We start from the raw sequence: 16,519 nt of genomic DNA on the forward strand, positions 1-16,519 counted from the left end.
CAGATGCTGTATTATCAGGAAGCCTACAGTGAGGCAAAGCCGAGCTCTTATTAATAATTGGGGATCAATGCAGTATGTTAGCCTCGCCACTACAGTTATTTTGAATAAAGCAGGATTCATTTCAAGGCAAAGACTTCTGGGAGTCTCTCTGGAGAAGCATTTAGTCCTCAAGTTACACCTTCCTTCCAATTTATCAGATGCTTTTTACCTTTCCTGTTATAGCAGACTCCCACCTGTTCCCACAAATCTTCAAAAACCCGGTGGTTTCATCCCATCCATCCCCGGCAGCCTCCTTGAGTTCAAAGCTGCACCAGGTGCTCTCCGCCAACCTAGCCAACCCTTCCTCAATCCCACACAGTCTCATCTCAGCCCTGGTTCCTCTCCGCCTCCCTCCATCATCCCTTTGATTGCCTCGAATATTCCACACCCCCCAATGTTTTCATTTCCACTCTCCTGGCACCTGGCCCTTTGGCCTCCCAGCCACCACTCTCCAGGTGTCTCCCAAAGATCAGGGCACTGTCTTTACTTCTGCACATCAAGGTACCAGGCTCGGTCCTCATCTTCACTAAACTAACTCCCTTCCTTCCTTCCTTCCTTCCTTCCTTCCTTCCTTTCTCTTTCTCTCTCTCTCTCTTTCTCTCTCTTTCTTTCTTTCTCTTTCCTTCTTTCCCATTATCACTTGGTTTTAGGAAAACCGAATACTCATCAGTATTACATCACCGACCCATGTCATTTCTAGGACCTAGTGAAAAGCCTGTTGGCTTCTCACAGATCCAGAGCATTGAGAGAGATGCCCTGAGCCCCACACACCTGTCTCTCTGCAAGGCTCTTCACTCCAGGCTTCCGTGCCATTGGAATGTGCCTAGGAAATTCCCCCAAATGTCAGCATTCCCGAAAGCTGTGCCTTCGACCATTTCCTAGATCACACTTGCTTCCTTAGCTATCTCAAACTCCTCTCTGATTTCAAATCCCACTCCCTATGAATGAGTTCCCAATGTACATCTAGCTCTGTATTCAACAGAAGCCTAGACCTATGCTTCCTGGAGAACATTCCAACTTCACACTTCCAAAGACCAGAACCAATCGCCTGTCTTCCTCTATCCTCCTGTATGTTTCTGTTCCCAGTGTCATGATTGTTTCTGTCACCGACGCTCATGGTCTCTGGGTCTTCCCGGACTCCCCCCTGCCCCACCCCCTTTCCCTCAGTTTCTACCAGTCCCACCCTGGCCTTTTGGGAAGATGCTTCCACTGAATCCTTGTCACCACTACTCTCTCCGTCATGACTTCCTGGGGACCTGCAGTCCTCAGCTCTAAACCGTACTCACAGAGTTATCTCCCCAAGCAGTGTCTGACACCTATGATCACCTGCTCACAAAATTTGGTGGATCTCTGTTTCACTTGGAATAAAGTTCAAAATTCAAAGTCTGGCATTCACAGTAGGCCATCATTACGGCACAATCGTGCCAAGCCTTTCCGCCGTACCCCCACAAGTACTCTCTAGACCCTGCCCCACGCTCCAGGAAACCTGCCTGGGTGCTCTCCAAGGGCAGGCACCGTGGTCTTGCTTTCCTTCCCAGGCCATGTCAGAGGCCGTCTCCTCCAGGAAGACTTCCTTGCCTCACCTGGACAGCAGGAATCCCACTGGCAGGGAACCTTATGCCTCCCTTGTGGCATGGATTCCTTTCACTGCGGTGGTTTATTATATACCTTATCTGTCCTACCAGCATATAAATTCCACGAGAGCAAAGGAAGTGAGGAAAGTTAAAGATATACTTCCTCAACCTTTCACATGGGACTCTTTTATTTTTCCCCCTTCCTGCAAATGTTTCTGTTGCCAAGAAAACGTCACTGAGTAGAATGCATCCACCCTTGGCAAAACAGGTAAGAAATGAACAGTGATCCGCCCCTTCCCATTGACAAAGGGCTTGCACTGTGCAGCAGGTGCTTCTGGTAACTTGTTGCTCCAGATCCTCACAAAAATCCTGAACCACGGCACCCTCCCCTTGACTTGTGCCAACCAGGAGATCAAAGTTCCAAGTGAGTTGGTGACTTTTGTTCATCTGAAGTTGGGGCACCCAGAATTTAAATCCCTGTTGAGGACCCGCGATCTTCGCATTCTTGCCATCCTTAGTCATCCCTACTTACTTTTTAAGACCTGCCTTCCCTTGACTTACATGGACTACCGCGAATCTAGGGTTGCAGGGCAAGAAAGGGCCAAGGGTACCGTCATCTGCCCTCCCCATGTGGTTCCTTTCCTCCGTGAGTCTTGTTTGCCCAACAGGATAAAAAGAAGCCCCAAAACACTTTAAAGCAAAACTTGCAGGTGTTTGTAGAACATAAAGCACAAGCACAGGGAGAGAAAAGGACGTGCTTTGTACCCCAGGACAAAGTGGCATGATTATTATCATTCTCATTTAACATTGATCTCCTTTTCAAGTCTGAGTTTGAAGCATTAACTTCCCACTGGCCCCAGGGGTAGGATGTTATGGGGCTTCACAGAGCTCCTCATAAGAGGCGAATGGAGCCCCACTCCCTGCTGGAGCCCAGAAAGTACAAGAGATGCGGATTAGGAGGGGAGGCTGCAGGGGGAAAGGATACGGGGGCCCCTTCCCAACTCTCTTTCCCTTTATCTTACGAGAGACGGTGTCAGGTAGCTAGCTATGTTTTAAAAATTTTATTAGAAACAGAAAGGTCACACATCCGAAGTGTCCAGCTGGCTGGATTTTCACAGAGGGAACACATCTGTGTGACCCACACCCAGACGGAGAAATGCCCTATTAGCAGGACCCTGAAAGCCCCTCTCCCCAAAAGGGTGACCCCTCTCTTGAACCAACTACTACATCGCACTAACCGGCCACATTCTAAATGAACCCTTTGACTGTTCTGGCCAGGACAGCAATGTGTTCTTTGAGAAGCTTTTCTGGCAGCAATTGCCATTTCAAAGCAGGGAGGGGGAAAAGGTGTGTGTGTGTGTGTGTGTGAGTAATTCTGTGTGTAGGAGAAAAGTGTTTCCAATTTTCAATCCTGCAAATGTGAGGGGAAGAAGGAAGACGGGAAGAGGGGAAATAAGTCCATAAATGAGAAAGAGAAAGTCTCTTTCTGAGTCCCCCACCAGAGCCGAAAGAGCTCCGGCGACATGCCATTTTGAGAAAAGAAGGGAACAGAATCGTCCTTCTCTACCTGTCTCAGCCGGGGCCGGAGCAGGTCGGTTCCTATTCCCATAACCTTCAAATATGTGGATAGGTTGATGCTGATTATTTAATAGCACAGTGTTCTCTCGAAGCCTGATATTGTATGGAACATATGGTTTTGATTTGGGTGGTGTTTTTTTTTTTTTTTTCCCTTCTGTTTTTAGCCAGTGAGCAAGATGGAGAGTGTCACAAACCTGACTCCAGAATTTGCTGGGTTCTGCCAAACTGTACAGGGAAATCCACTCCCATGCCACTGGCCCTCCAGCTTTGGCAGCTTCGGGGGGCCCACGGGGGAGCCCCAGAGGGCCGCAGGCTCACACAGAACTGCACGGACCAGATCTAAGACGGGGACTCCGTACTGTTGACAAAGCACACAGCCCCATGTCGCCGCTTCCCATGACTCTCTGCACTAATTGTTCAGGCTGGAAGGAAGAGATCAGAACATCAAATAAAAATCCACAGGCGCAGAACCATTAACTCAAGACCCGACATGTATCTGGCTCAGGAGACTGACATCCACTCTGGTTTCCACGATGTTTTAAACAGAGACATTCTCCAACTTCCCATCCAGGGTTATTGGCTGTCAATGTTTCCAAAAAGAATCCTTCCTCTCAATCATTTCTTCTGATCAATTATTTAGCATGGTCTGGGTTATACGACATAAATTTTACCCGGGGTGGGGAGGCAGTGGGAATTTATGCTCCCTCGTGGTCAGCTAGGAAATTTGTAGTTTTAATTAAAAAGGCAAATTTTCAGCTGGGAAGAGAGTGCTGGCTGGGTTTATGGACATTAGTAAAACTAGTAGTAAAGGGTTGGGGGTGGGCGGAGGCAGAGAGAGGACCTGGGGATCTTTAGGTTAAATTTCAACCCCTGAAATTTCCTAAGAAAAACTGGGAGGCTTGTCTCACGTTTGAGAGCCTTTGAACTGGCTTTCTCTAGATGAAAACCTGGCCAGCTAGTCAGGAAATAGTTGACCAGCCCTTCCTTTGTTTGCTCAGGGTGGCCCTGAGTAGAGGCCCCAGATGGAACTGAGAGAGAAAATCCTTCCTGGTTTCTCCCTCTCCAAGGAAGGACAGGTGAGCACAGCCCGCTGTTGACTGGTGCTGGGATTAATCAGTTCCTTCGGTGACCTTGGCATCTGCTGATGGCGGAGCGCGTCTCCAAGCTGCCGAGGACTGTGTTGAGAGCCACAGAGGATCCCAGGAGGACTAGAAGCCGAGGCTGAAAGGATCGCCATTTTGTGGAGCCGAAAAACAGGGACAACAAAACAAAAGGACACCCAAAACACGTACTTGACCTCTGAAAACCGCTTTAGTGTGGTATTCAAATTGTGTGGATTATTTACCTGAATCTGTATATATACTAACCTATACCTGTTGCTGTGTGTGTGTGTGTGTGTATATATTAATTATATATCTGTGCATATATATCAATCTAAATATGTAATATAGTAATCTAAATCTCTACCTTTATCTGGATATAGAAATATTAATCTCCACTTATGTTAATCTAAATCTGTATCTATGTATCTATATCCATTATTAATTTTTATCTCTACCTATCTATGTACATACATATCCATCTAAATCTATCAGTCATCCTATGGGTTTTTCAAGGCAACGTCTAGCACCTTGCCAGATATTTCCAAAGGTGTCTACAGCCTATTGTTGGGACTGGAGACACTTTTCAAGCATTCCACATCACTGGGAAGGTGTCTGTCCCTCCTCACCTCACCTCTACCTCTCAGCTCTTCCCCGCTGTGCTTAGGCCTGAACAGAGCTCAGGGAGCTCAGTGCCCCACCCCCGTCCCTTGATCTCCGCTGGTTCAAGGTTCAAGTAGGATAACAATATGGGTCCACAAGAGAAACTCAGAGTGTCTTAAGTTGCATAAATAAAAGTATTATAGCCTAAGTAAGGGAGTGACCAACTGCTCTCATCAGAGGAAGCTTCACTGCTATCGGTTAACTTGTGAAGAGGCATTTGGGTCACTCTGAAGGCCCCAACGAGGGCTGGGGCATGAAAGTCCCTGGAGTCACATTTCATTTCAGCACAAGGATGAATTTTACAAGATGTTGGGGTGTATAATCGTCCCGAGGTAGTGACTGTCCAGTCAACGGAGGGGGAGAAGCTGCTGGCCAGGGCTGCGGGACAGGGTGAACACACATTGCGCTAGATAATCTCTCCAATTCCTCCCAATCTGGGATTCCCTCTGATTTGCCTCTCATGCTTACGGGTTTTGTCCGCTGGGGGACTTTCTGGAGGAGGCGCTGTTTGACCCTCGAGCACGTGAGGGGGCCCCTCTGTGGGCTCTGACGTGGCTCCCCAAGCTCTCCCTGCCCCGCCCCATCCCGCCACCTGAGCACCCGAGGAACCGAGGCGCAGGTGAGCCGCTGCTCCCGGGGAGTAAGGAGTTAAGGAGACCAAAGCTGTCCGTGGGTCCCTGCAGCCCCAGAGGCAAGCGAGTCCCTTTGATCCTGACGCTTAATTGCAGCCTAGTTGCAACGGGGGAACTTTAAAAGAAAAGCAACCGAGAAACTAGAGATAGGGTTTGTTTGGTTTCCTGAGGGGATGGTCTTTGTGGTGGCTGCCAGGAAGCTGAGACTTTAGGGCTGGAAGGGTGGGCTTCCTAAGGGGGCAGATAAAGAGACCTTCCTGCCAGCTCAGGGCCAGGGGTGAAGGGAACCCCAGAAACTGCGGGCCCCTATGTGTGCCCTTCAGCGGGGAGGCCAGGGACTGAGAGCAGAGCGAGGAGAGGAGATGGTGGGTGAGCTCCGGAGCGGGCCGAGCAGGCGAGCTGGAGACGGCCACCCCCGGCCTCGGAGGGGCAGCGGGCGACACCCGTACAAGAAAACACCACAGGCGAGGAGGGAGGGCGGTGGACAGGAAGCGGGATTTTGAAGAATTCTCACAGGGTGCCCCGAAGCCCCGGCACCACACATCTCGCCTCACAGCCGATCATGGGCTCTTACATATGGTGTCTATTTAAGGTAGCCAGAAGTTGACATCTTTAGGTCTTTAAGCTTCTTACACACACACACACACACACACACACACACACACACGAGAGTGAAGAGTCAAGAAACAGCCAACTAATGACAATGAATAATGGAGAGAAAGCTCCAGCCGTCCCCGGTGACTGATCCAGGCCCCTTGTGAGGAGGAGCTCCTGACTAAAACTGAGCTCAGGCGTGCACGGGGACGCCAGCCATTCCGGGTTTGTGTCCTGCCTCACCGTTGAGGGAGCCGGGCCGGCAGTGTGTGCAGATGCCAGAGAAGTTTCTCTATAGCAAAGCCCCAAGGAAGCACCCCGGGAAAGGCCTGGGTGTCTGGAGGCCACCGGCGGGTTTCGCGGACCCTGGCGAGTAACTCAGCCTCCCTGGACTTTCTGTTTTTCATCAAAAGGCTTAACTGAGTCCATGTGCATGAAGCTCTCGACAGAGGGCTTGGCATACAGTAGGCACTCAAACTCAATAGACACGTGTTTCCTTTCTTTCCTAAAATGTTATTGGTAAATTAAAAATGCCTAAAAACACTGGCCATCTGTGTGTGAAGTCAGTGGGCATCTGGGCAGGGAAGACGTCCTCTAAATCAGTTTAGCTCTACTCCTGGCCCAGGAAAGTGGGGCCACATGTGGGACAGACAGGAAAATGAAGCACTCAAGGAAGGGGAGACAGATGGACACAAAACCAGGTGTAAGACTTGTAGCGACATATAAAGCTGTCCCCAGCCGGGCCTAGATATTTCACTGAAGCCACCACATTAGACAGCCATCGTTTCTAAAATTGTCTTCATTGCTATTGCAAAATGTTAAAACGAGCATTTTGAAACAAATGCAATTTTAACTGCATATAACAACCTTCTTCTCTACTCTTCGTATTCTTTGGAGTGCGTGAGCGGAGAATGGCATTTTCTGCACCATTAAGGGAGACGACGAGCTTGTCAGAGTTCCCTGAACTAATCCACGGAGGGCGTGAGGACTGGAGTGGCTATGTCGCACTCTCAGACCCCTGTTCCTACCACTGTCCAGAAGAAACAGTCTAAGGCTGGTTTCGAACACATAGGTTTCATAAGAGAGAAAGATGTCTGGAAGAGATGTGTAAACAAACTCACTAGCCTTCCCTCGAGACGGTGACCACATCTCTCGGGGAATTGGTAAGAGTCTCTGTCCACAGAGAAGACAGCTGTCATGAGCACAGGGGAACATCCACAGACCCACAGCCCATAGCCACAGAACCGCTGGAAACCACGCAAGTCCCTACCTTTCGCCCTTGACCATGGAGGTTTGGGGGCAAGGCTCAGTGGATAAGTCAGTTCAACTTCACCCCCACTCTGAGCCTGAGCAGCCTGGAAAGGCTTACTGTGTTGAGGAGGTAGGTCCTGGCCCCGAGCCCTGCAGAGTCCTCCTTTAAAACCAGGCCAGACCCAATCATTGGCCACCATCTACACTGATGCTAGCTAGCAAAGCTGCCATTGTGTTCTAGAGCCTTGTGGATGTACAGCGTGTTCATCATCTGGGAGCTTATTAGAAATGCACGCTCTCGGGCCCCACTCCAAATTCACCCAATCAGAATCTACATTTTTAATAAGATCTCCAGGTGATACCATATGGCGCATGGAAATTTGAGAAGGGTTCTGCGGTGTACACACTGTAGGATCTGGTATGAGGACAACCATCATTTGCCTACTTTGAGTGCTTTCTCATTTTCTTAAGCAGTCCTCATGGCTGGGTTTAGCAGAGACCTGCTAGATTCAAGAACAAATGGACCTCTGGGTCTGTGAGACTAGGATGACCAGTGTCCAGGGAAATCTCCAATCACTCTGGAATTCCCCTCCTACCCAATAACCCCACCCCAAAAATGTGTATTTCAAGATACAGATGCTGAAGTCTTGATAATTGCTAGTTTTAAGTGTCTTCTCGTGGTTATTACTGAAACCCTACTTTTTAAAAAGTCAACTGTATATATGAAAAACACAGCTGTGAGGATCTCCTTATCCATCCAGTATTCTTTTAAGATTTTACTTATTTGAGAGAGAGGAGAAGAGGAGGAACAGATCGATAGAGACAAGCAGACTCCAAGGTGAGTGCAGAACCCAATGCAAAGTTTGATCCCATGACCCTGAGATCATGACCTGAGCTGAAACCAAGAGTCAGATGCTTAGCTGACTGAGCCACCCAGGCGCGCCCTCCTTCTGGTAATCTGTGACTCTCACCACTACAGTGAACCAGTATTTCCCTTCAAAGGGCCAGAGAGGGTAAACTTTGTGCAGTAGGATAATACAGTGTGGAAGGCTGCTCTGTCATCCTGTGGAACCACAGAGAATGCTGTATGGTGCTTAAAAGTCTTGGTACTCTTTTTTTTGGCTGACCATTTTGCTCCTTGGTGGGTATTTCCTTTCTTGATTCTTTGCTAGCTCTTCTTCCCTCCTAGGCCTCTGGCAGTCCTCCCCCCATGGCTCATCCTTGGTCATCTGCTTGTCTCCTAAAGGTTACGAGCATCCGTGGCCTCAATTATGATTTCAACATAGGTATGTCTCAATTTACATCTGAAACCTCGCATCGAAGCTGTTCTCCATCCACACACTGTCAAACGTCTGTGGGATAGCCCGCTTGGATGACCCATCATTAGCTAAAGCACCATGACCAGAACTCAAAATTCATCCCCTCCTTCCTTTCCTCCACCTCATTCCTATTGGTTGGTCCTTTTCCCATCTACTCCAAATTTCTGTTAGGGTTCCATCGATATTTCTCCTAAAAGACATGCTGGTGTCATTTTGGCTCTTCTAAGCTCTCACTAGCTTTTCTTACACTCCCTTCAAGACACCTTCTGGATTTGCCCTTTACCTATATCCTCATGCTGCTAGTCTAATTCAACCCTTTCCACATCATATCCAGAAGTTTCAAACTTCCACCTCTCCCTTGTAAGCATAATTGAACACTTTTCAAGCGTTAGATGTGATGTTATAGGTAACAAATAATTAAACTCCTCCTAGCTCTTCAGGTCTGCTGTATACGGACCTCCCCAGTAATCCTATCTCCCACTGCTCCCCAACATCTAATCCCTGTTCTCCAAAGACAAGTTTCCACACTGGCCCCACACATTCGGTCGTGGTGTTCCTCCCTATGGAGAGAACCTTCCCTGCTCTGATTTTGACGACTGCCTTCTCCAACTTTTTTGAACATATCCTCCTATCAGAAAAATGCTTTGGAGCAGGAACAACTGTGTTAAGGTTGTTACTTATTTATAAATGTTATACTTGCACAACAGTACTAATATGTTACATACATTACCAAACATATGAAAATTGACATTTTAAAAGGATGAGCTAAATAATGTATAAGATGCAAGTTTAGCTATTCCTCACCTAGTGAATAACCTTGCCCTACCTCGGCATAGGGAATAGACATGGCACTTTAGAACCACTGATCTGGACAAAATATATCCATCCAAAGCTGTAAGGAAGCATCCCTTCCTCTATGAAGTTATCTTCATAGATAGTTCTACCTTCCCGAACTACCAGAGCATTTAAAATTACAAGTAGTAAATCACTGATATAATATATGTTTCACCAATACTTTCTAGTTGATTAATTGAAGCTTGCATCTAGGATGCCAGAAATTTATAGATTTTCAAAATAATTCAATATCTTAATTAAAAACATGACTGTCTTTCCAAAATCGCTTGGGTTGGGCTCTATGCACTTGATGCAACATCCATAGCCAGAAACTCCAAGTCAGACCGCAGGGTGATTTCATTTAAAGACTGCTTTATCTCATGGAATATCACGTGCACAGATCCCCAGAGTTTTGAGGACCAGCTTTTCTGGTTTTTGGCTACAACGTTTTTTAACACAGTGCTTTACCTCACTCAAGTTCAGTTTCTGTTTAACTCATAAAAAGGGGACAAAAGGGGGATGTCGTGATCATAAAAGAGATGATTAAAAACTGAAATGATTTATACCCATAAGGCATTACTATTATTATTATCACCCAGCATTTTGCATTATTATGTACATGAATCAGGTATATCCGAGATTTCTAAAAATGACAGGCCTCCCCAGGCACGGGTGGATTCAATGAGATGCTCTCATGGGCGAATGGCATAGTCCGAATTTTGGTTTCGTTCTTGACTTTGGTTTTTCCCAGGTCTACAAGCCATCTGCAACCATTAATGAACTTTATGTTCTAGAAGCTCCTTCCTGTCATCCACAGCCAAACTCACCTTGCTGCTGTGTGGCTGGCTCTGGGCATGAAGCCACTAGAGGTTCTGTCCCCTGATGCCTTCGGAGCAGTCAGAGCTGAGAGACGCAAAGCCTATCAACCTCTCTTCTTGCCCTGCTTGGCAACTAGGCTGCCTCCAGGACTTGTCATAATGGGCTGTCCAGGAAAAGTTGTAGGGACAGGAGATAGTGACGTGCATGCACGTACCAGGGACACTCAGAAGTTTCTCCTGCTCTTCAAAATTCAAGTCAACTAACCGAAGACAAAATAAAAATGAAGTTGTTGTTTTTGTTTGTTTGTTTTTTAATCTAGGTTATAACTCATCTGTTCCAGGAGCTTTACCTAGTGCTCTAATACTAGGCTCCTGGTTTTTAAAACCCTCTTTTTGAACTGTTAATTGAGATAATGTCTGTGAAAGCCCTTTTGTAAAGTGTATACGTATGTTAATTATCCTTCTAAGGACAGCTGTGTGCTGACCTATTCTTATCTTATTTGTAAGTATCTTGTTCCCTGCCGATTGTGGATTGCAAATGCTTAAGACCCAGGACCTGCCTCGCCGGCTGTTTCCTGCCTCCTCCCTCTGTCCTCTGAGGGGGGCTCACCACCCCCAAATCTCTTACAACAGTCAGCTTGCATAGACGCTCATAAACCTTAGCACTGCCCATCTGCCTGCCAAGACTCATAACTAAAAAGACTTCTTTAGGTTCGTTTACCCTGTAGGTCTGGCCTCTCAGCTCTCCCCAAACTGGGTCCCTAACCTTGCAGCTTGTCTACACTCAGAAAATACACAGAGATGTTAGGGTAAAAAGGAAAAAACAAAACAAAGCCAAAACTTTGTGTTTAAAAGGGGAAATATTTTCTTTTAAAGTAACTGTTTTTAAGGGGGAAAAAGGGTGGGGGAAGTTTAATCCTCCAAGGTCGGGAATCAGGTTTCCTTGCTGGGATTGGGAATGGCAAGATAATTGCATCAGGGGCTCCCCAGGTGCCCCGAGGCTCAGGAGTGTGGGAGAGGGTCTAGTATTTCCTTTTGGTGACTGGTGTTTAAGGCTTTTCAGATGACGCGTCCGTGCTCCCCAGTCACTTAGGGGCTGAATCTCGGCTGGCTAAGAATGGGCGATTGCTCTCAACAGCCTCATATTTGGGGTTTTTCAGAGCACTCTCATATGTCTGCTGTTCCTCTTACATCTCTATATGTTACTTCAACAGCATTTATGTCGAGAAATGTAATAGAGGTAAAGAAAGTATATTTAGACACTTAAAACTCAAAATTCCTTCCTTTATCCTCCCCCACAAACACCAAGAACTGTCTGAAACCTACAATAAATGCCTGATAGTCAATGTGAAATTAACGTGAGCCAGTAAATTTATTATTGAAGTCTTTGAAACTTTCGATTTTGCATCATTTCTTTCTGCCCTTTATTTTGCACGTACACTGAGTCAGTTGTTAGGTAACTGACTTGTTCTAACCAAAAGAACCCAGGAGGTGTTTAATAAACACTTGTTGACTGATTGATGGAATATACTGACCTCGCATCTCCTAGACAATGCATTCTTTGTCAGAGCTCTAAGGTAGGTCGGTGGGGTCCACTTTTATTACCAAGCCTTTCTGCCACACCGAGGGGAGGAGACCCGCTGAAACTCTGTGCACCGGCCTGTGGCGCAGGTTCACAGAAGAAAGCCTAGGGCTCTCCCTTTCACACCTGTTTTCACTCTCAGCAGCAGAGGCAGGACTCGCCCCAGCCAAACAATGCTGAGCTGTGGGAGGCACAGGCCTGATGCGGACCGGCCATGACGCCACCTTGCACTCCTTACTAGGAACATTACCACGGCTGCAACTCACAGTTTGTATACATTAAAAAATAAAACATAAGACACAACTGAGCTGAGTAAAATAAAAAGGAGAGACAGAGAGAGAGAGAGAGAGAGAGAAACACAGTATTGTTAACTAATTTACAAAGCCCAGCTAAGTCTTTCTGCCTCATTCTTCCAAGAGAAACCGAAGCATGAATTATCTAGTTCCTGGCTCCCCACGGCCAGGCGCATCTCTGCCTGATTCAGCTGACCGTTCCCGAAAAGATGCCTGGGGGCACGACCCCTTCGTTTCTCTTCGCAGCCCCTTCCTCTCTTTCCTTGCTAGGCCTAGGTAAGTGCCCTTTACCCTGTTCTGCTCGGCCCCTGGGGTTCCGGGCTCACCTGGCCCGACTCTGGACGCATGGCTTCCCCTTGACTTTGTTCCTGGCTGGCGTTGATGGTTTACACTCCCCGCCCTTCTGCCATGCCCCTCGCCTCCACTGCCCACCTGCTCCCTAGAGCTGCCAGATTTCTCTGCCTGACAGGGCAGCCAGAAGTAACTGCTTCTGACCCTGTCAGCTCTCAGGTGCAGCTGTACCTGAAGATATTAAAGGCACCCAAACTACGTACCCTGTGCCCCCACATGCCCCCATTCATTAATCAGAACCCCCCTGCAATGTTGGCAACCTACTTATATGCTGATGATGTGTTTTGTCATTTCGGAAAATGTAAACAAATCACTGTGCCCTCCTTTCCATCTCTTGTTATCGGTAAGAAAGTGCAGGAAGGAAGGGAGAGAAAATGCACGCAAGATTGAGCCTAGTCCATCTACCATCAGGAATTCTCTTCAACTCAAATCTAAATGCTCTTCTCCTAATTCTTGCTCGGAATCTTGAGTACCTGATCTTGAATTTCGATGGCGCTCCCTGAGCGCGGGACTGGCTGGTAGCCATGTGATATTGATTTGTTTTCACCATAGCAACAGCAAATTAAAACAACTAGCAGAGAGGAGGCAGGCTGTTAACCAGTGAAGCTACATAACCAGTATGTTTTGCAAGCATATTTTCCTCATTTCCTCTTATTTTCCGTCTTATTCATTCCACTTTCACAAATTTAATGCAAAGTCAAGGCAAAAATAGTACGAAATGCTTTGGGCACTACAAGGCCTACGTCTGAAACAGTCTGGTTGGCACAGCTTCTAGTATATTAGACCAGATCGATGGAGAAAATGCAAACACCGGCGCTCTGATCTCCTTGGAAATTTTGTTTATTGGTCTAAGGATAAATAACCCTAGAAAATGGACATGAGCATGAAGTAGAGTGAAGGGTTCTGGAAATATGACTATCTTAATACCCTAAGGCATTTGCCAACAGTTCGTTAATACAAAGGTTTTATCCCTTTGTACTTTAAATAGCTCTTTGTAGCAAGAGACAAACGACTTTTCTTTCTTTTTTTTTTTTTTTGGTACAAGATCAAGGCCTCTCAACATGCTAGAATTATGAGAGAAAGCGTAGCAAGTATTACTCAGTTCTATTAAGAGAAAGAGAAACTGAGGTGGGTGCTTACTTATTAAGGCTACACAAGTAGCACGAAAGGGAGCGTCAACTAGAACCAGGAACTCCCGAAAACTCCCATTTGTCCTAATGTAAATTCTCTCTTAAAAGGCTCTGTGGTGAAAAGGAAACAAAACAAAAACTAACCTTCTTCTGATCTCTTTGACCAAGGTTACCACCTGTGACATGGATTAACAGCCCGCAGGATTGGCTTTCCCCTCCTTCAACCCATCTGCCCTAGGACATGGTGCCCTTTGTATAAAAGCAGCTGTTCCCACCATCACAACCAGCCACAGAGTTGGTGGCATAACCTCCGTCCCTAATAGTGGCTCTAGGGGAAATGGGAATGAGGACACAGGCACTGTCCACCCAGGTGGCAGTACTGGGCTGTGCCAAGGGGAAGTTGGGCCAGAAGCAAAGCCGTGCTCCGCTCCCTGCAGCTTTCTGCCAGCGAAGCCAGAACCCTGCATAGAACCTGCCCGGACCCGCCCGACGTGAGGCAGGTAGGAGAAGATGCCCTAGTTATGCTAGAGACTGGTTGGGGGGGTTCGAAAGGCCGGGCTAAACTGTGAAGACATAACTCAAGGGCTGCCAAGTGAAAGTCAGAATGTTCCTAGCCAGGACATAAAGCAATATTCCTCTCCACGAGCCTGAATAAAAGAACACACAGCAGAAATAGTTGGGGGATGACGTCAGAAGTTCTGGGCTAGTGTCCTGCACTTCTCCTTGAAAGTGAAAACAGTGGGTCTAGAAGAATCTACGTGGCATTGCCCTTCTTTAAATGAATATTTGAATTGCCCCTCACAAGACAGGAGGGTAGCTGGAGAAACTTAATCTTATTGAAAGATGAGAAGCATGCCCTCCTCTCTCTCTCTCTCTTTTTTACTTTATTATCCCCCAATTTCACATATTAACAAATTAACAAATATCTTTCCACTTAACCTTTGTCTTTTAAAAGCACAGCGATGTTTCTTGAAGAACATTCATGGTGGTAGTGGTTGGGCAAGTCAGATTTTTTTCTTCGCTTCAGTGCTTGCTAACTATTCTAAAAATGTTACACATTTATTGTAAACACATGCTTCCGAGGCCTAACAAAAAAGCACAGTTTCCTCATGCCTGGCAGAAATTTAAAACGGAAAAGGGCAGAAAGAATTCTTTAACAAATATATCATTTCCTTCTCTTGGGCCAAGTGTGTTAAAAATAAATCTCCATCATTTCTCCCTGCTGCTTCTCGGCAAGAAAGTTGATATGGTTCAGCATAGTGAGACACAGCTTTAAAAGCTAGCCTGCCCTCATTAAATTATTCTGCGGGCTGTGTGTTCTCATTAAAAATGCATAAAGATCAGATAATTGCAGTAAGCATTATTAACCCAGCTTTACTTTTGAATATAATGGTTCCACTTTTAAGCTGAAAACAAAGGCTCAGACATGCCAGAAAAAGAAATGTAAACATTGAACTACAGTATCGAAAACTTGTCAGAAAGCTACCTCTTGCTAGCTCGTTCAAAATGTGCTTTTGAAACTCAACGCCGTGGCATTACAGAGCGAGGCAAGTCCCTCCTTTCTAATAAACAGACCTATTTTTTTTTAAGCTAACCCTTCCACGCATGATGATTTACCGCGAAGTTTTCTTTTTCCCTTCTGAATTACAAGCCCGTTTTTAAATAATGGGATCCATGTAAACTTTATTTATTCGGGAGTTAACGACGGCAGGGTGTAAACGCTCTCTCCCAAGCAAAGCAAGATCGCTCCCAAGAATTCAAATGGTTTCTGTTGAAGGAATAAATAGATCTGCTCTTGGAATAAAAACTCGTTTTATGCCTCACCCCAGACAGGCGGCATCGGCTCAAGCTTTGCCATCTCTTTCCCTCCCATCAGAATGTTACGTAAAACTCCAGGGTCCCCTGCAAGTATCACATTTGAATTAGTGGAATCCGGTTTCCCTGGCTTCCCGGAGCCACACACATGGAATGCAGCATACTGCAGCAAACTCTTTAAACATTCAAAAAAAAAAAGGGGGGGTGGGGTGGGGGGATGATTCTCTTACCTTGTTTAGCTCTGCCTCTTCTTTCCGTTTACAGTAACCCCGGGAACATCTGGCAGAATCAGGCGGCCGAGGCTTCTCCGCGGCATCATGAGGCAGAAATTTCCATGTAAATAGTCCTCATTCCCTGGGTATTGTACTCTGCGAGCCGTCTGCCGTAGCTGGAAAATTTTGCCTTCAGATGATGAAGCAAAGACAGTCTAAACTCTGTTGCTGTAAGCGGCGGCCCTTCCTCCCGGCAGGCCCCGCCCCCCCGCGGGCGGCCAATCGGCGGCCGGCTCGTCAGCCCTCCTCGCCGCCGGCCGGCCCCCATAGGATGACTGACACAGCAACACCGCGCCGGCCGTGTGTGGAAACTGTGCATCCATACTGAGGAAAGAGGAATTTCCCTCTCCGAGGAAAGCGATCGCAGCCCCGACACAAAGTGGCACGTAATTGGCAGAGCCGCCGGGGGGGGGGGGTAGCTGGAGAAAAACACCCTTGAAGGCGGCCGGCCCCGAGCCTGCGGCGGCCCTGCAAACACTTTCGAAAATACCGACTCGGCAGATTCCGGAGGGATCCAGGTTTGTACCGGAAACTGAAGTCATGCTCCCCCAGTTGACAAAGCATGGATTTGTTTTTCGGGGAGAAACCGCTGCGCGTCGACCCCGGGCGGGGGAATACCTTGCAGGGCGTTTTACAGCTGATTTGCATTAGCGGGGGAGGCTGCGGGAGCCCGG

General features: G+C 47.1%; 1 protein-coding gene across 4 annotated transcripts in view; it reads right to left on the reverse strand.

Moving 5' to 3' along the window:
• Positions 1–16,002, reverse strand: part of MBNL2 (muscleblind like splicing regulator 2) — a 156,491-nt gene extending 140,489 nt beyond the window's left edge. For all 4 annotated transcript variants that reach the window (XM_080799299.1, XM_080799300.1, XM_080799298.1 and 1 more), the window contains exon 1: positions 15,804–16,002. The gene's annotated coding sequence lies outside the window, so the exon portion shown is untranslated. The remainder of the gene's footprint in view (positions 1–15,803) is intronic.
• Positions 16,003–16,519: the final 517 nt, after the last annotated feature.

The sequence above is a fragment of the Martes martes genome (assembly GCF_963455335.1).
Source record: "Martes martes genome assembly, chromosome: 3".
NCBI lineage: Eukaryota > Metazoa > Chordata > Mammalia > Carnivora > Mustelidae > Martes > Martes martes.